Source organism: Heterocephalus glaber, unplaced genomic scaffold, assembly GCF_053883595.1.
Source record: "Heterocephalus glaber isolate CG9 unplaced genomic scaffold, H.glaber_assembly_v1.0 deba00001586, whole genome shotgun sequence".
NCBI lineage: Eukaryota > Metazoa > Chordata > Mammalia > Rodentia > Bathyergidae > Heterocephalus > Heterocephalus glaber.
Genome location: NW_028258364.1, coordinates 1691821 through 1712291, shown reverse-complemented (window position 1 = coordinate 1712291; position 20471 = coordinate 1691821). Strand labels below are relative to the sequence as shown.

General features: G+C 40.7%; 1 protein-coding gene across 2 annotated transcripts in view; it reads left to right on the top strand.

Annotated features, from left to right (window-relative positions):
- The first annotated feature begins 4705 nt into the window (after nt 1–4705).
- Ndnf (neuron derived neurotrophic factor) overlaps nt 4706–20471 on the top strand; it is a 36154-nt gene continuing 20388 nt past the window's right edge. The window contains exon 1 of one of the 2 annotated variants that reach the window (XM_004854923.4): nt 4706–5154. The gene's annotated coding sequence lies outside the window, so the exon portion shown is untranslated. The remainder of the gene's footprint in view (nt 5155–20471) is intronic. The other variant, XM_004854922.3, reaches the window with a different exon arrangement.

The window sequence follows — 20471 nt, the reverse complement described above, 5'->3', positions numbered from 1 at the left end:
AATTATAACAGATATCTTTAAAATATTTATTATCTCAAAATAATTACAGTAAACCTACTACATGTTAATAGTTATATTTTCCTTTCAGAGAAAATAATTTAATGAGAAAAGTAGCATTGTTTTACATTTTTGTAAATCTCTTTAATGTCTGGCTTAATAGAAGGCAGCTGGATTCCCATATCACTTCTGCATTTAATCTGTTTCAATTGGTTGTTTTGTTTGAAGTGAATGAGGAAATTTCGGTTTTGTATACATATAGTTGAAAAATGAAGTATTTTAAATAACCTTTAAAAATAATTCTGGGTATTCTTTTTCTTCAGTGCTTTTCTTGAGTGTAAAACTCAACAAGTGGCAAATTTCTAAAACCTTATAATTTCAGTGTGGAATATGAAACCACATCAGTTAATGTTTCACACTGGGCTACATTAAAATCTATTGGTCTATTTTGTACTTTGTATGAATCTTTCATTCACATATAATTTTATAACATCATGCATTATTAGCATTTGGAAAATATTGCTCACTATGTTATGCAAATCTTCCAAATGTTGATGCATTTCATTGTATAATGTCTAAAAGCACATTAACTAAAATGATCATAATCTTATTAGAAAAGACTATAGGTACCAGGAAACTATAAAGCTTATGGTGGCAGATACATGAACTCTAAATTCTGTTCAAATTTTTTCATTGCAAATAAATGTTGATGCTTGTTTACCTTGAAGTGATAGCTTCATTTCACTCATTTTCAAAAAAACAGTGGTCTGCCAACATTCAATCAAGTCTGAACAACCATAGTTTGTCAGTTGTTCTTTCAAGTAAAAATATATTTCATGAAAAAAGCAAATGGTTTAGCTCACAACTCAGTTATCCAAGTGTTTTAGTTCAGGATAAACACTGCACATACTCGGGTATACAACAGAAGAGCTTTATGTGTTTTCCATTTTGCCACAAAGAATATTAAGAAGACATAGTCAAGGGTTGAAATTTAATTAAATGGATATTTTTATTGCTTCATGAAAGACATCAATGGAACTGACATTGGTGGCAGGGAAAAAAACCTGTGAGGATGGTTTGGTTCCGTTGCTTGATCATGCTAAGGTGAGAGGCATTTCCCTACCCTTGTTTTTGTATCATTAGTGCAAATGTCAAACGGGGAAAAACAAAGCAAATGAATGTCTTAGAATTAATATGAAAATAGCTTTGGTCTTACAGATCTCCCCTGAAAGCAAGTATGTGAGGAGCCCCCAGGGGCTCATGGATCACACTTTGAGAACTGCAGACTGCGGGCATAAGGATTGAATTGGAGTTCTCCTAAATAGGCTTAAATTGCATTCTTAATTTTACAGTCATTGGGGGCTTTTTTCCAATTTACTAAATATTTATGAATATTACAGTTGAAAAGTAAGTTTGAACACAAATAAGCAAATATCTGCCAAACACTTGAATATTTTATACTACCCAAACTTCATAAAACATCTGTAAGTCAGCTATAATTTGTTCCACTTTTATATTAAAAAAAACACTGATGCTCAGAGAAGTTTTGTCTTAAAGCAAATAATTGTCAGAGTCTAGAATTAAATATAAGTTTGTCTGGCTAAATAATGCATGTTTTTTGTCTACTATAGCATATTGGCCAAGTCTCTCAGAACACACTGAAAACGCATTTATAAATATTCACTGGATTCACCAATGGCATCTTTTTTTTTCTTTGAGAAGAAAGGGCATACTGGTATATGCAAATCCTGATGTTCAAAACATAGACATGTTTAGAAATTACCATTAAAAATACCCTTCACAGAATTCTTCTGGAACTTCTATCTTAGGCACAGGTCTGTGGTGAAGGGACTAGGTTAATAACAAGTCACTTTAATGCCTTCAAAATGTGTTTTCTTTCTAATGGCAATTTCAAGCAATACACCAATTGCAGGTTTATCTGAACTCTTGTGAAATTTATGGAGTGGATACAGTTGCCTGCCCTCTTTGGCCTTCAGCTATTCCCTCTCCACCTACTTTTCCTCCACATCATGCAATCTAGACCAGGTGACTCACATAGGAAAAACAAACAAATCTACAACTACTACAAAAATACTTCCCTCTCCCCCCGTCTCATGGCCTAACTGTGAGGTAAATGAGCTCATGATTTCTGCCCCCAAATCCCACTTTCTCTCTCTGCTATTGTCTGGATCCTTCATATACCTAAAACATGCGCTGCTGTCACGTAGGTCAGGATCACTGAGACATTCTGTAAACAGCAGCAATCACCTTTCAGTCTGGTCATTTTGATCCATCTGCCACATTCCACCTTGGTCACTTGTCCCATCCTCCTTTGACTTCATCAATGCTGCTCACTCCTTGCTTTCCTCCTTCCCTTCTGGTCTTCATCTTTCTTTTGCAGACTCCTCTTTCTCTCTCCACACCTGCAACATCAGTGTCCTGGCATGTTCCATCTCTAGTCTGCTCTTCAAAGCTGCCTTCCTCCTCCACTGGCTGTGCCAAACCCCTGAATCCTGGCATGTCCTTCCAGTGTGGACCTGCCCCCAGGAGCTCCCCTTCTGGCTGCCTACACAGCCCTCCATTCAGTTATCACATGAGCACCCCCAGCCCAACAAAAGTGAAGCAGGACTCACTAGGCTCCTCAATCTGCCCCTCTTGTTGTTTCTTGACTAATGGCACCATTGCCTGCCTTGTTGCCCCAGACAGAAAACTGGGACCCAGTCTAGACCCCTCTTCCTCTCTGTATTCCATACATCACCAATCCCGGTCTATTTGATTTCCTAAATATCTCAAGAACTGTCTCACCCTCCCAAATGGCACTTCTGCTGCTTTCCCTCAGACCTAGCTTTTTCCTCTGGAAATAACCTTCTGCATTCTCCCTCTCCTTTTTTCTGCCACAATGGTACCAGAGGAAGCTTTCTAAAACACCAAATCTGATAGTGCTTAAAAACCTTAAGGCTTTTCCTTATTTTGAACCTTTAATAGTATCCCCAAACACCCATCACCTTCAGGAAAGACCTGACTGTCTGGGCCCCAGAGCCTGGCCCTGCTTTCTTCTCCTGCATCAGGCCACACCCAACTTCTCCCAGTTCCCAGGACACATCAGTACTTTGACACTTGCCCAACCTCTTCCCTTACTTGTGTTTGTGGAATGTCCACCAGCCCCCACCCATGTTTGTCTGGCATTCTCTTCCTTGTCCTTCAGAGCTTAGACTGAAATCTCTACCTCCAGCATTTCCTTAAGAGGAGTTAGCTGCTTCCTTTTCCAGACTCACACAGAACTGGACACACACAAAGGTTTATTACAGTGCTTTTCACATTTTCAATTATGCTTGTCTGTCTGCCTTCCTCTGAATTTCTTAAAAGGGGGTACTGTGTCTTTCCCCAAACCTCAGCCCTGAAGACATACTTGGTACATGGTAGGAATTCACTAAGTGTTTGTTAAGGAACGTGGGAGTGACTTACTCTGGGCCATATCTCTTAAGCCGGAGTCACTTCTTCAGATCCGAGCTGTGCTCCCCCCAGGTCATCCTCTTATTTGAAAACAAAATTATGGTGCACAGAGATCTTAAATGTCTCTTCCTACATTTAAAAATCCAACTGCTTTTGCAAAGCTACTCTGTGGCATGTATGCGGTTTCCTGAGGCCACCTATGCCAGTATCCTCATCTGGTAGCCACAAAACTTTAGCAGCTACATCAGTGTTGTCCGCGAGGAGGTATTTAAAGTGCATAACCAAAAGATCACAGTTTTTAATATGATCTCATAAGGTTGATTTCCACCTTATCATCTTCATGTCACAAACAAAATGAGAAGGGGGCAAGTGCTTTTTATCCTTGCAGTATTGTCATTATACCTTAATAATTTTAGAACTTAAAACTGTAAAGAACGCTAGAGTCTGAAACCCCAGGTTTAATGGAAACTAGGATCTTAAGTGCGAAAATGAGATCACTAAATCACTCAGTACTTTTTTTCCCCTTCTCTGCTTTCCTCCGCTGAAGCCAGGTTGCTAATTAGGTAACTTCTTATCACAATTACCTAGTCTGCCCTAATGGCTTCACACACTCCTCTCACTGGTCCTGTAGGGCCGCTTTTCAATTGTTAAAACAGGAGCGGGGAGTTTGCAGCCCGAGGGGACTAGGGCTGAGCCGAGGTGGCCGCGTCCCTGAGTGAGGGCTGTGGGAGGCAGGCGTTACGGAGGGAAGTGGGACACGAAAGCAGTTTGCACTCTGCTTTCCGCCTGGACCCTCCGCCCTCTGGATTTCACACGTCCTCCCCACTCCGCCCCCAGTCCACTCCAGGTCCCCTCTATTGTGCACCCGGGTCTCCCTGACAGGGCGAGGGCCCGCGAGGGCTTTGCAGCTTCGCTAGGGTCTCCGTGAGGCCTCCCTGTCTTTCCGCGGGTGGTGAGGAGGGGAGGACAGAGATGTGTACCCCGCAAGGCTGCCCGTGAGGGTCCTGTTTGAAGAGCGCCAGGTCGCAGGGCGGTGTGTGTGAGCAGAGGGAGAGAGGGAAGGAGCGAGCGTGCGTGTGTGCGTGTGTGTGTGTGTGTGTGTGTGTGTGTGTGTGTGTGTGTGCGCACGCTGGCGCGCAGCGGGAGGGAGGGAAGAGGGACAGAGGGGGAGGCAGCGGGCAGAGGAGGGAGGGGCGGGCGGGTAGCGGCGGGGCGGGCGGGGAGAGCTCGGGCTCCGGAGGTGACACTCGGAGCGCACACACACTCCGCGCCCGGAGCCTGGAGACAGCGGAGCGGAGTGAGCCGCGCCCCCGCCGCCGGTCCAGCCCGCGCGCGCCGCAGCATCCTCCGCCTGCAGCCCCGCTCGCTCCCGCCTAGGAAGACGACCCCGCGCCGCCGGCCGGCTCGGCCCGGGATCCCGGCCCCGCGCGGCTCCCCGCTCCACTTCGCAACAACTTCGGCGGCCGCGCGCCGCCCGCCCTGCGCCCGCCTTTGAAGTTTGCAGAGCGGGCCGAAAAGTTGGGACACTTGGGCCGACTGCATTTTGCTCCTTTATCTGCCTCCGCCCCTGCCCTCCGGTCCCTGTGGTTCCTGGATACCGGTGCTAAGCATCTCGGCAGGAGCCGGGAAGCGGGCTGTTTCGCACACCACACCTCGGGGAGGGATTTTTCCTCTTCCCCTTAGGACAAACACACTGATTTTAAGGTAAGTAGAGAGAGGAAAGCCTTAGGCGATTCCCCGACTCCTCGGTCGGACACCTCGGGACCTGGCATCACACGGCCTTTCCACCCGAGAGCTCTCCGGGATCGGGGATTGGGTCGCTCACCCCCAAACTGGGAAGGGCCCAGCCAGGTTCCCGGGGCGCCCGATCCAGAGGCGTGTCGGGTGTGAGGAGCGCGGGGCAGGTCTTCTAAACGTTTTAAGGCTGTCTTGGTGGCGCGTTAGAAGAGACAGTGCGCAGGCTAGGGAGAGGAGGAACCCCGTTCCCGGGATGCGGCGGGGTCGGGGAGCCCCAGATCCGTTATCCCTGACTTGGCCTGGACACACACTTTGCCCTCCTGCCGAATGGGCTATTGCCTCCCCTGAGTCCCTGCCTTGTGCCGACAGCTAGAGAAAGTCTTCGGGGCTGGGCTCTCGGGGAGCCTGCGTGCGGGGCGAGAAGCTCCGGGTCGGAGCCACAGGGCCGGGGATGGCGCTCGGCCTCTCCCGGCGGACCTCCTGCAGCTCGGACTCCCCGCCAGTTCTCTGCGCGGTAGGCGAGCATCGCTATGGAAACTTCTTGTGCTGAGCAGGGTGGCCTGGGAGGGGCTCGCACTTTCGCAGGAGCTGAGGGCATCCACCGCGGGGACATCCCCTCCCGCGCCAGCTGGGGTGACCGGGTGTCGCGACCTTGCCCCGTCTGTGGGCGCGCGAGTCGAGGTTCGCTCGAGTCTGAGCCACCTTCCCTCCTGCGCTGAGCGCCGTGGCGGTCCAGACACTCCGCGCCCCGCAGGAGCACTTTCAGATCCCCGCGGTTCCTGGGGCGCATTTTGCAAACTGCCGAGTTTGAGGTGCGGTTTCGTTTCATTGTGGGCCCGTGGTTCCCACTCCTCTCAGGGCCCCCGCGCTAGGCCGAGGCGTGAGAGTGCCCTGCAGTCCCCGCACCAGTCCTGCGGAGGTGGCCGAGGCCCTCGGAGTTTGAGGTGGGCACCTCGGTGCCGTCGCCGCCACCAGGTCGCGCGGTTCCCCTCTCCGCCTCGTTCGCCCTGGGCGCTGTCCATCTCCTGTTCCGGCCACGGGCGGCTCCTTGAAACCTAGACCTTGAGCGCCAAACGAACCGAGCAAATGTTTCTGGTTTTGTTTTCCAGAGTTCTTTTTAGCAACTTAGTTGAGTTGGTAAATGTGTTTACTTCTCTCATCTTTCAATCCTTCTAAATTACAAAGGAGAACTTATTTTATCTTTGCGTTGCTGTTCTCCCCAAACACAGGGCCCTCTCCCCTCCCACCCCGCCTCCGCCCGCCTCGCTTGCTGAACCCTTTTTCTTTGCTAAAGGAGGGAATCTCCGCACCTCCTCCTCTCCTCCTCCCACCGGTCCCCGAGCGTCTGTGAGAACCAGGGGAGTCATCAATGGGAATAAATAGGACCCGGCTCCATTCTCCGCCCCCTTCAAACAAGTAAAATCCTCCCTGGGCTGCAGAAGTAGAGATAAAACATCCCTCCCAAGGGAGCGGTTGCTGAGGATTTGATGGGATTGAATTGTTTTATTATCCTAAAAGAAAGTGATGGATGGCTACGAGTGGGGCTATGCGTGTAGAGACTGGGGTACCAAGGGGGTCGGTATTTATTATTATTCATTACTGTTTATTAAGAGTGATAATAAGGCCGTAGCCCTCACTGAGGACTATGTTTACATTTGGTTTGATTTTATGTCAGTCTCTTATTACAGTGGTTTTAGAAAGTGAAAACACCAAAACGGTATTAATTCCTTGCACTCATTCTGCATATGGAATTAATCAAATGTCAAAGAGATACTGTCATTTTACTAAAGTTACAGAAGGTTGCTGTCTCATGAAATGTCTCATTTCCTCACTCTGTCTTCTTAAAGTTTAAAAAAACTTGGCAACGTAATTAATTATGGTCCCAATTCCCACTTTCAATCTAAACCTATATGTAGGATTATATTAAAATATCCCATCATTTTGAATCACTCTAAAAGTGATTCTTATGAGTTTAAATTCTTAGTGTAGGGGGCGGGGACAACTGGGAATAAGGAACTCAGAAGCTAGAGAAATTAGTACTATTTCAAATTCTTCACAAAAGCCCTTCTGTAAAAGAAAGGAATTACAAGTCCCCCCTCCACACAATTCTTACTTCAGTGACTGTCCTTAATCTTTACCACACGCTGGAAACATAACAGCTTGCAGCCTTGTCTGTATTATTGTTTTCATTTTTGTGTCAGGACGTTTTATTCATTAAACCTGTATGTCAAAAACTTAGGCTCAGCGTGACAGAAACACTCTGTTTTAATTAGTAACTATCATAAAAAGAAGCTAGAACTCTGTAATGGGCCTAAATTGCTATGAATTATGTGTGGTTTAAATTATACATTTATTTCAGCAGAAATGAAACCATGAATATAAAACATCTTTTAATCACTTGCAGATACAGCTTTTATCTCTGAGGATGTAACAAAATATATAATTGAAAAACATCCTTGACTGAATGAAGGGAGCCCCGCACCTTCAGTTTATTTGTCCTAGGTCTATTTAACATTCATGTGGTAAATTTGTGAATGTTAAAGAAAAAAGACTAATGTCATAACCTTGGCAGTACCATGGGAGGGACTGCATTTGAAGTAGCCACAGTGTCTGTCTTCATATAACTTAATGCAGAGACATTTTCAATTGACGTTATGAACCTGCCAATTCAGACTTTAGGTTTTCCCCTTGGATTTAACAAGCAGACTGTATTGTGTGTGTGTGTGGGGGGGGTGTTTTAAAACTGTTAAATCATGAAGAAGAAAAAGGTAGAAATAAACTTTGCCTGTAAGTTATCTCCCTGTTTATTTATACAGCAGCCTATCTCGAGATCAGAATTTTCATCACAGAACTGGTTGTGTTTTGGTTACATAAAAAAGGAATTACAACTTAGAACAAAACTAATAACAAAGGATGGATAGATATTGGAAATGAAATGATGATGCCTGAACTAGCAGACAGCATTGTAGCAATGCATGAATTCCACATAATTGGAGCTGATTCAAACTCTTTTAGTCTCCCTTCTTTACTTTCTCAAGAATAAGATGGTTGATTCTAGTGACCAAGCAGTTCCTCCCTCCTTCTCTCTCACTTTTTCCCCCTTTCTGTCTTTGCATCAGCCCTTGCTCTGGAGAGTCATGCACCCAGAGGAGCAGCCCCTTGAGTAATGAATGTTGTGAGTTAGTTGTCATCCAATACCTAGGAAGAAAGTGTATGCCAAAGACATCTGTATGGGGTCAAAGACAAGCACAACCTACCAAAGTCATTGCACTAGTTCATTTGACGTTGAAATAAATTCTAGAGCCTCACAATGTTTGTTACAGAATGATTATTTTGAAGAATATATATGTTTATTCTTCCCCTGTCAGTTCACAATCATTTAGTAGAAACCACAGCACTCTTGAGCAGTTAAAAAAGTAAACTGCACTGAATCATTGCTTTAAAAACTGATTCCAAAATTGAACTCTTTCAGTACTTACGTACTACTTTTCAAAAGCTTTGTATTTTATGTCCTTAAATTGGGGTAAACCTTGCTTTATGTTTCCTCTCTAGGCACATGGAAACTGAAATGACACCTAGGATGTATTCAGTTACACTTCCATATTAATTTCCACCTTGGAAGGAAAGTAAATACTCTGTTACTGTTGTCAAAAAATAAGCACATGGTATGATGTGGAAAAACAAGAATGCTGATACTGTATTGCATTAAACAGTTGTATATGGATCATAAATTCAGTTATATTTCTGGGGGAAAAAAAGCCCACACTGTTTCAGTGTGGGTCTGTGTTTGCAGATTCATATATCTGTCGACACTTCTGAGATCACATCTGACATTTGCTTTTCCATACCCTACAGGTATCCAAGCCAGTGCCAAAGCAGGTGTATTCTTAGCACTCATTTCCTAAAGACAACCTCCCAACACACCTCCCCTCTTCCTTTTGTTATTTTACCAAAAACTGCAAAGTAACAAATCCATGAACTTTACACTTTTGACATATTTGAAAGATGTGAAGTGTACATGATACATATGAACTCCAACAAAATGTTGCTTGTTTTGCATTTTGAACATTGAAGGGAAAAAATGTTAGTAGTGTGGAGTAAAATCAAACTAGCAATATTTTTCTGTAGGTATTTCTCCTTTGGAATAAAGAAATAGATTTGACCACATAACAGCTGAGAATTGGGTTCTATTACAGTGGGGTTTTTTTCAAGGAACTCATTAAGCTAGAGTTGATTTAAACTTCACTTTAAATTCTATAGATCTCAACTTTATAAGAAAAATATTAAAAACTTCCAAGATTATACATCATTTTTTCACTAATTTCTAGATTCTTTGAAAATAGATTTATTTTAGTAAGCTAGTGAACAGTTCTTAGTTTTCATGAGTAATTTTTTACTGTAATAAATTCAAAGAGGAAATATATTTAATGTTTCATATATTTCTCTGAAGTATTTTAGTATCACTTGCAGAAACTAAGAAATAAATGTTTTGTTTAAAAAAGGAAAATGTGGCTGAGTAAAATAGTATAATTGTACTTAGCTTATCAAATTCTTCTTTTGAAACAATTTAATGCCTTTTTGAGGTTATAGGAAGAGAAAAACACTTTCAGAAATAATGGGGCTAAAGTTTAGAAGGAACTCAATTAAAACCTGATTACACATTATTAGAAATCAACTCACTAGACCAGAACTCTTAGACAGTGCCTCTGCAGTATGGAGACTTTTTAATATAATGATCAAATTATAAAAAAGTTAATATGCATGCATGTTTGTTTTCTACCTGGAATGATTGCAGCTAATGTAACAAATGACTGGCTAAAGTAAACGGAGACTGTACAACTTTCTATCTGTCTTTTGTCTCTCTAATAGAAAATCGAGGCAAATACTCTTCTTCCAGCTGTGTGCTTAGTGAACATCTATTCCACAATCCAAAGACACAGCCAAAAGTATGGACTGTATTCAAGAAATGTGTGTTTTGTCAATAGCTAAAAATCACCAACACCATCCCCTGTATCCTTACCTACACAGATGAACATAAAATGAGTCTGACGTTCAGTATTTTCTAAAACAAGTAGTAAAATCTGAACTCATAATTTAAAAGACCTGTTTTTGACATCACCATGAGTTTTTTAAAAATTATAACATGGGAGCTATAAGCAAGTTATTATGAGCAAAAACCATCAATCCCACATTCAGATAGTCGGCAAACACAAAGAGGGGGCTGGGTAGCATTGTGGTATTTACTTGCAATTATTATGTCCAAGAGGGAAAAGCTTATGAAAAAGGACTTAGTTTGTTTGGGATTGGGTTCTCCAGTTTATTTTTTAATGTTTTTTTCCAGTTTAGATACTGTAAGTGTTCAGGGCCCAGTGGAATGTAGATGGTTACAGTTTATAGCACCTTGTAGTGAAACGTGATCTGCAGCAGTCCACGCACACCTTGGAGATGGCTTTGATGACTCTCTTGAGTTCAAGTCATGTGTACATTAAGCTCAAAGGCGTTGCCAAGTGAATCACTGTTCGTTTTATTTCAGTAATAAAATGCAGTTGAATTATCAGTCATTAAAAACCCACACAAACATAAACATACTTGATACATTTGAGTTATCCCATTAAAAAATTTAAAACACATAATAAATACACTAGTGTATATGTATATATATCTCATAACGCTGATTTAAACATGATACACATGATAACAGCACTTAGTAAATCCTGTAGCTTTATGTTTAATTATAGAATCCACTAAAATTCATCAATATTATCAAAAACTTCAAATTTGGACTGATTCAGCTGGCCATGGTAGTGCACACCTTTCACACCAGCACTCAGGAGAGTAAGGAAGGAGGGTTGCTGCCAGACCCTGTCTCAAACAAAACAAAACAGAACAAAAAACAAAACAAAACAAACAAACAAAAACATATTTGGACTGATTCAGAAGTAGATCCTGTCTGTAGCTGAAGAGATATTTGTAGCCACGGTGATAACAGAGACTGGAAACAACAGTGCTAACAACATCCATCACTCAAGTGCCAGAGAAAGCCAGTGACCATTGCCCTCTATGCCTCCGTTTCTGGTATGTCTGTCCTGTTGGTGATCCTTTGAAGTTTTCAGAATGTACTATGAAAATCTATTACTTTTTTATGGAAAAATAAAACTGCCTCTTAAATGAGGGATAGAAATTTAACACTCCAAACTGAAGTAGCAGGATACGAGTAGTTGAAATAATAGGTAGGTTACAGAAGAGATGACCAGAGCAGTGGGGGAGGCCCCAGGGTACTGAGACTTCTCAGAGAAGTAAAGTATTACCTGAAAAAAGATACCTTTAATTTCTAAGGTAATTTTATCTTTCTGAGCTTCCTATGAATATGAAAGTATGTCTGCAATAGGAATCAAAGCAAAATGATATCAGCCAATATCTTACAAAGATATGTTAATTACTAACAGAGCCAGATAGAAATCAGGCTATTTTAAGATAAAATTTTAGGGAGACCTGATATGTATATTTATCCCTTTCTTCCTTTCATTTTTTGAACAACCTATCCTCTCTTTTAGTTTCTTTTTCTGATGATGCTGTTTCTTATATTTTTAACATAAGTTATACCCAGGGTCTCACTTAGAAAGGTCTCATGCTTGGTTGAATTTTTTGCTACTGCTATCTTGAAATTCTTAATATTTGAAGAAGTAGTTTTGCACTTGGATACTCCATAAATTTTTATTTTTGATTTGTCTCCACAAATTATTTAATCATTATGCCTTCATCTGCATTTAAAAAGACCTAAAATTTGACATCCAGGGATGAGACAGGATATCTGAGATTTTCTTTGCAAAGGCAGGCCCAATGAATATTCACATTTAAAAACTTGTTTATTGAGTAAAATTGAAGAGATGGGATACTCCTTCAATTAATATCGACATCTCTCTTTGCTTATGGTAATCCTTCTGATAATGTTAATCTTACAAAAGTCTTTAAACGGGGGTTTCATATTTGCATCATTTGTGGTGCACAATATGCCCCATTATGGTATCAGAAGGAAATATCAGAAGTTCTATTTATATTTACTTTTATGCATCAAGAAAAATTAAGCTTTATGACTATCAGTTAATTCATAAATTAGTGAAAGCACTCTTAATCAGCATATTAGATGGTCACTGAACAGCAACACACGGTAGAGGTGATAACCATTATGAACTAAAAATAACACAAAGCAAAAATCATGCCATGCTAATCAGCCCTGTCCACAAAACACCCTTGAAATAATTAACCAGCAAAAGATTTGAAATGTACAATTTCATCCACTACAATTAACTACTATATTCATTTCACTGTAAACTGATACATTATATTAGAGTTCTAAGAGGTTTGGAGATCGCAGTGTAGACAACACATTACAGAGTGAGAGGTGAATAGGAAACAAAAAAAAATCCCCAAATAAACTAATTACTTTTTTTAAAAAAATTATTTATTATTATTATTTTTCAGTACCAAAGATTGAACTTGGGACCTTGCACTTCCAAGCCAGGCACAGTGCCACTGAGCTAAAACCCCGGCCCAAAACTAGTTACTCTTGACAAGAATATTCCTAATTGTTTGAATAAGCATTTCATAATTCCCCTGTTATCAATAAATAGATATTATATCCCATTATCTTTTGAGAAGTTTTGTATTGTGAGATTTTTTTTTAAATGCTATGCAATTTTTTCAAGTATATTCTGTTGCATTTTTTTTTTGAAATACTGTTTTTTGGTAAAGTTGTCAGTTATTAACTGGCATTAAAGTTGTTTCTTGTGCTTTGAATTCCACAATATAAGTCTACGGCCATACCATCCTGAACGCTCTGGATCTTGTCTGAATTCCACAACATAAATGGAAATGCTGTCTGTAATAATTCTAGATAACCCTTGATTGTTCACAGGCTCTTCCATACCCCTCCTGCTCAGGGGAAATCTGAAGATCAGCCCCAGTGAAGAGACAGCTAAACTCACAGAAACTTTTAAAATACATGCTAACTCCTTGGCTTCAGAAGCAAAATGGATGAAAATTTCTATCAATTTGAAGTTCAGATTAATGGCCAACTTAATTTCCAAGGACGCAATTTGCTTAGAATTTTTTTGATTCAAAAATATTATTTCTTTAGCCTGCATCTACCAGTTCATTAATGTAGGTTTCCTGTGCGCTAGATATTTGTTTAATTTTTAGGTAATTATGAGGTAAATTTTTTTAGGGAAACTGACTAACCTTTTTCTTTTTCTTTTTTTTTTTTTGGTACCAGGGATCGAACTCAGGTCCTTAGTTTACGAGGCAGGCGGTGGAACCACTGAGCTAAATCCCCAGCCCAAAACTAAGAGTTAGCTCTTTTTTTTTTTTTGCTACCAGGGATTGAACTCGGGTCCTTAGCTTGCGAGACAGGCGGTGGAACCACTGAGCTAAATCCCCGGCCCAACTTTTTCATTTTTAATATATTATTTAAAGTATAGCCGAAGCAACTTGTTTGCAAGAATAAAAAACACTGGTTCTAAATGGCGCGAGGACTGTCTGATACAAAGGTAAATAATGTCCCATATTTGTCCTTCTAGAACGTCAGTCTATTTTGGCTTAGAAAATCATTAAAAGTGAGACAGTATCAATGAATGTGTGTGGGTACTGTTATAAACTTCACCTGGCCTCCCCACATCCCCAGGCACAATTTTCACGAATTCTGCCCAATCTTGAAAGACAAAGTAGATTATTGGTTTGCTTTAGTGAGTCTACGTATATCCATGAAATTACCTCTTGAAGGCAAATCCCTTTTCCTTTCTTCAACCCTCCTCTTAATTAGTCTGACTGGCTAGCTCTTCAAGTCTTGGCATTTAAATACTTTAAGACACACTATTTGCTAAATCTGATCCTCGCTCCGTGTGTGTGTGTGTGTGTGTGTGTGTTAGACAAAACCTTTACCATATCTGGGAGATAAGTTATCTGAGAAAGGAACATAAAAAGACATTCTCTAGTAGGTAGAGCCTAGTAAGAAAAGTTGGAATTAGAAAAATGAGTTATTTATTAGAGACACATAACTCATGATGTTAGAATACGTTGAAATTATACATGACAGCTGTATCACAGGAAAATCAACAAGCTGCAGAATCCTTTTTGAACTTGGTGGTATCTGGTAGCAGTTTAGCAACAGTTATTCCACTATTCCATTAATTACATGGCTTTCTTGAGAGACAGTGACTGAAGTTAGATCAGTTCTAGGATTTTTAAATAAATGACTTCAAAATATTAAACGAAATTGTACATTTCAATGAAATAATGAGAGCTATTATAGATATGAAATGACATTATAAATATTCTAACATTAAAACCTTTTACAATAAAAAATAAGCTCACACTGTAAAAGTATACCTTCAGCCATCAAACTGCTATTTATTAATACTTCAGTCATCAAACTCAATCTATCATTGTTTTTAAATCTACATCTAAAATTTGGTTACATCTAATAAAATCTAATAAAAATATGGGGCTTCTAAAAAAGTAAAATAAAATAAAATTTGGTCAGAATTACAAAGCAGTGACAACTACTAGTTGGTTTTTTGTTTTTTGGGCTTGTTTGGTACCAGGGATCGAACTCCAGTCCTTGCCCTTGTAGGGCAGACAGTAGAACCACTGAGCTAAATCCCAGGCCCCACAGCTACTAGTTTTGAGACTTCTTTTCCCTATCTTGGGTAATGATGGTTGAACATTGGTGACCTTCAGCATTCACCAGTTGTAGACCCCTCCTTAGTACTGCCCTAAAAACAATGCGGGGTGCGGGGGAGAAACCCCACCTCGCTGTACGTACTGCTTCTTTGGGGAGAAGAGGCATGATACAGTTGTGGGTCTGAATCCCTACATCAGGTCAGTATATTTGGTTTATCATCTTTATTAAGCTTATAGGTTTAGATGCTGATGTTATTTCATCATAATTTGCTATGAATTTCTCATTAAAAGATGACTGTGGGGTCTGTTTGTATTATCTGCTGTTAGAAAGTATTTTTTTCTTTAATCATTGCTTAATCCAGAAATAATAATGCAGAACATCCCAGGAACTGATCCTGATCCTCGCCGCTCTAATCTCAACACGTGCATCTTAAATCCTCTACTAGATCTAGGGCCTCAGAACCCCGAGCACACTCCTTTTTGAGCCAGATTTAATCCAGCTATATTTATTAAACAATACTGATGGTCTCAAATATGATCTATAGAAAAGATTATTAAGAGTATTCTACTGTAGATGTGATTTTAAGAAACCCTACCATCTTGGCTTTTCCTCTATGCTTTTAGATAGAGTCTAATTGAATAGCAACCTAACTTTTTACCTGATAGGTAAGTAAAAGAATAATTTGCTGCTGAAACTCATCATGTCTGTTTAAAAAGCAAGTTAAAAATATGTTTTATGCTGTCAAATAAAATTTTGCAAATAGTATGAAAAACTGGCTTACACTATTTGTAGATAAATTGAAACTTTTTGATTGTGAAAGAATATTCATACCTATTATTTTATTTAATCTCATGGCAGGCAATCCTGGTAATAATCACTTCCTTGTGTTGTTTTATTTTGTTTTGTTTTTGCAGTATTAGGGATTGAAGCCAGAGCCTTTTCACTGAGCTACATCCCCAGCCTATTTTTATTTTTTAATTTTGAGACCAGATCTTACTAGCTCAGTCTCTGCTTCAGGCTCCCAGAGTGCTAGGACTACAGGCAAGCACCACAATGCCTGGTTATCAGCTCTGTTTTGTAGATGAGGAAACAGAGACTCCAATGTCTAAAAATCCAATAATAGTTTAGTCAGGGCTTCAACTCAGGTCTTCTTACTGTAAGTCCAATGATCTTTTATTTTACTTTAGCAACCTTTACCTCAACTTGAGTAAATAAATAAAAGTAAAAAATTGCATGATAATAAAAGACAGACAAAAATAAAGAATAGACCAAAGAGGAAGTTAGGTGTCTATAAAAAATTTCTATCCTGAATCAATGGGGAAACAAGATATAGGAAGAGCTCAGCTGAATCATAGAGAGAGAGCAAAATAGAGAAAGAAAAAGGAAGTCATGCCAGCTGTCTGTCCTGCTAGGTTTCCCCTAGGACTGCATTGTCAGGAACCAGTGTCCTCGGAGAATGTTATCTTTCTTTCCAAAGATTTTTTGTTTTGTTTTGTTTTAGGGGGCCTAGAATTTTACAAGAGCACTGGTAGAAGAAATGTGTATATAAAGAGTTGCTTTTAAGTTCTTTCTTTTACAGAAACAAAACAACTACATACCAGTGTGTTCTCCACTTTTTCTTTCATAAATAAGAATAATACAGGGTTTAGCCATTTTAACTGTTTAAGGTTGATGATGCATCGACTCACTCATCTATCTCTGGACCATAATTTTTATTACAGCTAGTTTTAAATCACTGTAAGTGTTAATATTTTAGGAGTTTCAAAATAAAAAATGCATGGGAATCATAGGAATAGAAAAGACAAATATATCTATAACCCAGCTACTCAAAGTGAAATCTGTTGCACTACCAGTTGGCTCCTGTCCTGGAATCTTGTTAGAAAGGATCACACCTAGACCTATGGAACCAGAATCTGCATTTTAATGGGAAAACTGGGTGATTTGTTGCATATTAAAGTTTGAGAAAGATTGGTCGATGTGATTTCTACTCTTACATCAGAATGTATCCCAACTAAAACAAATTGTACACATTATCACAGGAAAGAGGTCCTCATGAGAACATGTACTATGCTTCTTACTAGGACATTTTGTGTTCTTAAGGAGGGAGAAGATGCGTGTTGATACCATGTCCTAGATCACGCAGCACATACCACCTACCCCTCACAGCCATATCAGTGGATGTCCTGAATGTCCACCTCAAAATATTAAAGATACACTTCTGTTTGTTTCATACACTAAGCTATTATAAACTTAGCATCATAAAATTATCAGAAATATCCAAACCTCATTTCCTAGTTAGCCTATGTTATAGCCAACTTTAATGTTTTAACTTTCATGCAATTATATACCTACAAAATGTTATAAGAACATGCCTGATGTTGGGCTTTGTGATGAGCACTATAGCTGCTGTAGAAATAAATAGAATTAGCTTTCTACCATTGGGGAGCTCTTTTATACAAGCACAGTTGAGATGGTTGTCAGTAGAAGTGTGGGCATAAAAAAAGTGCAACTAGATTTCCCTGTTGTAGATGCTTGAGGCTAATAGAACAAGTAGAAGTTTATGGCAAAGGCTTCCCAGCAAAGGAAGTGAGACCTGTGTCAAGGCCCAGAGGCAAGTGCAGAGACTGCAGATGGAAGGAGGTTGTAGGACATGAGTTTGGCAGAATGAGTAGGGGTTGGAGGATATGGCACCTTGTGTGCAGTGGACTTCATCATCTAGTTAATGGGAAGCAACTGACTTATTTAAGCAGAAGAGTGAAACAGAGTATTTTTTATTAAAGGTAACCATGTCAGTACTGTAGAAAAGTCAGGAGTGAGAAGAGAAATTGGAAATGGATTTTATGAAAGCGGTAGGGGAGATAGTGTAAGTTGATAATTTGAGGCATTGGCAGTTTGTATAGAGATAGAACAAATTTGAGAGAATATGCAACAGGTGGACTGGTAGATGGCTAATAAAGGGAGATTGAAAAATAGGTGCTGTTTTGGGTGCCTACTTGAGTAACTGGAAGGCCCACTCTGCTGCAGCCAATGAAGCATGGGCTGATTTCTACTTGGCCTCCTCAGCTGTCTCAGCAGGAACAACTGTGACCTTTCAGCCAACCTGTATAGGACCCATGTCTGAGAGTCGATCCATGATCTGCCCACGGTCACGATGGCATGGTGACATTCTGCAGAGGAAAGAATGGGGCTCACATTCTAGCCTGACTCGAGTCTAGCTTGGAGAATCCAGGGCTACACCACTTACCCTGTGCAGGATTAGGTGCTGGGGCACAGAAGGAAAGTGGGTCTGGAGCTAAGAACGAGCCTTGAAGTTTTGGCAAGTGGGCACCCCCAACTTCCTCATACAGTCCGGAAATTTTCAGGATTTTTCTGATGGAAAATATTTTAGATTGCCTTTCTTTTATTGGTTTCTGGAAAACAATATAATTAAACAAATATTTGTTCAATGCCTACTTATGCATGAAGACTAAAAATGGCTACATAGGCGATATAAAGATGAAGAAAAAGTAATATCTGTTCTTCCACAAGCCTTGTGAAGAGCTTTTCAATAGAAACAAGAAAATATATAGAAATACTTACAATTCAAGTGAGAGAAGAAAAGAACATAAGAAACAACTTCTGGTTTCACTGGAGGATTGTGATCTGGCCTTATCAGCCTCTGGGGTGCCCAAGGGACTCACAATAGGCCCTTAATAAACAAGCTGACTTACTGACAGTGGACAGAGAGAGCTCAGATAAGAGACCATCTAAACAAACACCACCCTGCCACAATCCTAAGAAGAATCTCCCTGGAGATTTTATAGCACTTTCTGTTTGGTACTTACTCCGGAAAGTCAGGAAGCATGCTCTCTGTGTTGGAACACCTCCTACATTTGAAACCGCTGTTTTCAGCTCTTTTCAGTGCAGTGGACTTGTCAGATAAAGCTTTATGTCTGTGCATACCAATCTCCTTTGCTCTGACGCTCTGCTGGCCCCTGGACTAGGTGGGGTAAGCTGCTGGCCTCTAATCCATCTTTCATCTGATAATGGACCTGAAAGCAGCTTGTGTCCTCCATGGGTTTAGCACTGGATAGCTATTCCTCACCTGCTGTAGCTGCCTGAGCCTCAAGGAGCCAGAGCCTATCTTCTGGTCCCTATGGGAAGTGAGACCAATTTCCAGATGTGAAGCCTGAGAGACCAGGTCTGTCCGTGCCTTCTGTCCTCCTCAGTGTCTTCATCTATTAGAATCCAACATTCTGGGGTTCTGTATGTCTTACGCTTCTTGTCCCTGCTGAGATGGCACTTCCTCCTCAGAGAGGCCTTCTGCAACCACACAGGCTGGGAGGGCCTCCTCTGTAGTGCCCCTCTCCTGTTGATGGCTGCATTTTCTTTATGGTTCTCATCCCTCTCTGGAATGGTCACAGTAGTTCCACTTAGTTGTTGCCTTCTTCATTGTCTCTTGTCCACTAATACAAGCTGGACAAGCATACCTGCTGTGCAGATCTTGCTCACTGCTGTGCCCTGTCCCTCAGAAATGGTCTAGCACATGGTCAGTGACCAGGCAGTGTTTGTTGAATCACCCAGGGACCTCTACAATTCCACCAGGCTCCCACTTTTAAGGTGTTTCTGTTGCCACTGCCTTGTTGGTGGGGATTGCTTTTTATATCACTGGAAACTGGATTATGAAAGATTTCTTTTATCAAAACTTAATGGAAGATGCAGCCCATGTGCTTAGCAGAAGTAGCTGGCAAAATCAGCAAAGTAATTCTAAAACCAGGTTTGTCGTAAGAACAAACGTTTGAACTGGAATAATTTAAATACCTTCTTTTGTTTATATAGTGTGTAGAACTAGAAAAGTCTTTTGAATTTTTAAAGTTCTTTGAGAAAGTAATATGTATTACCCAAGATCGAAGGAAAGTATATAAAAACTCAGGTTTGCTGCTGATAGATAAGTGAAGAGATTGACAGTTTTTAGAAACCATTTTCCCGCCACAATGTTCTGTTTTAGTCTTTTGGTCTTATCTTTGCTGTCACTGACAAGACTAGTAATGGTGGCACAGGCCTGTAATCCCAGCTACTTGGAGGCTGAGGCAGGAAGATCACAAGTTTGAAAGCAGCCTGGGCAACTTAGTGAGACCCTGTCTAAAATAAAAAATAAGAAAAAGCTAGGGATACAGATCAGTGGAAAGGCCCTGGGTTCAGTCCCCAGTACCTCAAAATATAGGGAGTTGAGAATGTAGCTAGGTGGTAGAGCAATTGCCTAGCATGTGTGCAGCCCTGGGTTCCAGACATAGCACTAAACATACACACAACAACAACAATGATCTCAGTTCAGAAGATACAGTGATTATTCAGTTTGGTCCATCAGTATTTAATGAGCATTTTATATGTGTATTAATGTATGAAAAGATCGCTGCTCTTCCCCCTGCAAGATGTTAAGCTTTAAAGTGTGATGTCCATCCCAGTGACCTTGCCAGTCACTTCTTTATACTGCCTGTGTTTTCCTGCCAGCCCCAGTGACTGAAGATGATCCCCTTCTGGCTCAGGCTCATGAAGTCCACCATTTTATCTCACAGCAAGTAGGATTCCTCCACCAATGGTGTTACTTTCCTAAAATGAGCCTTCT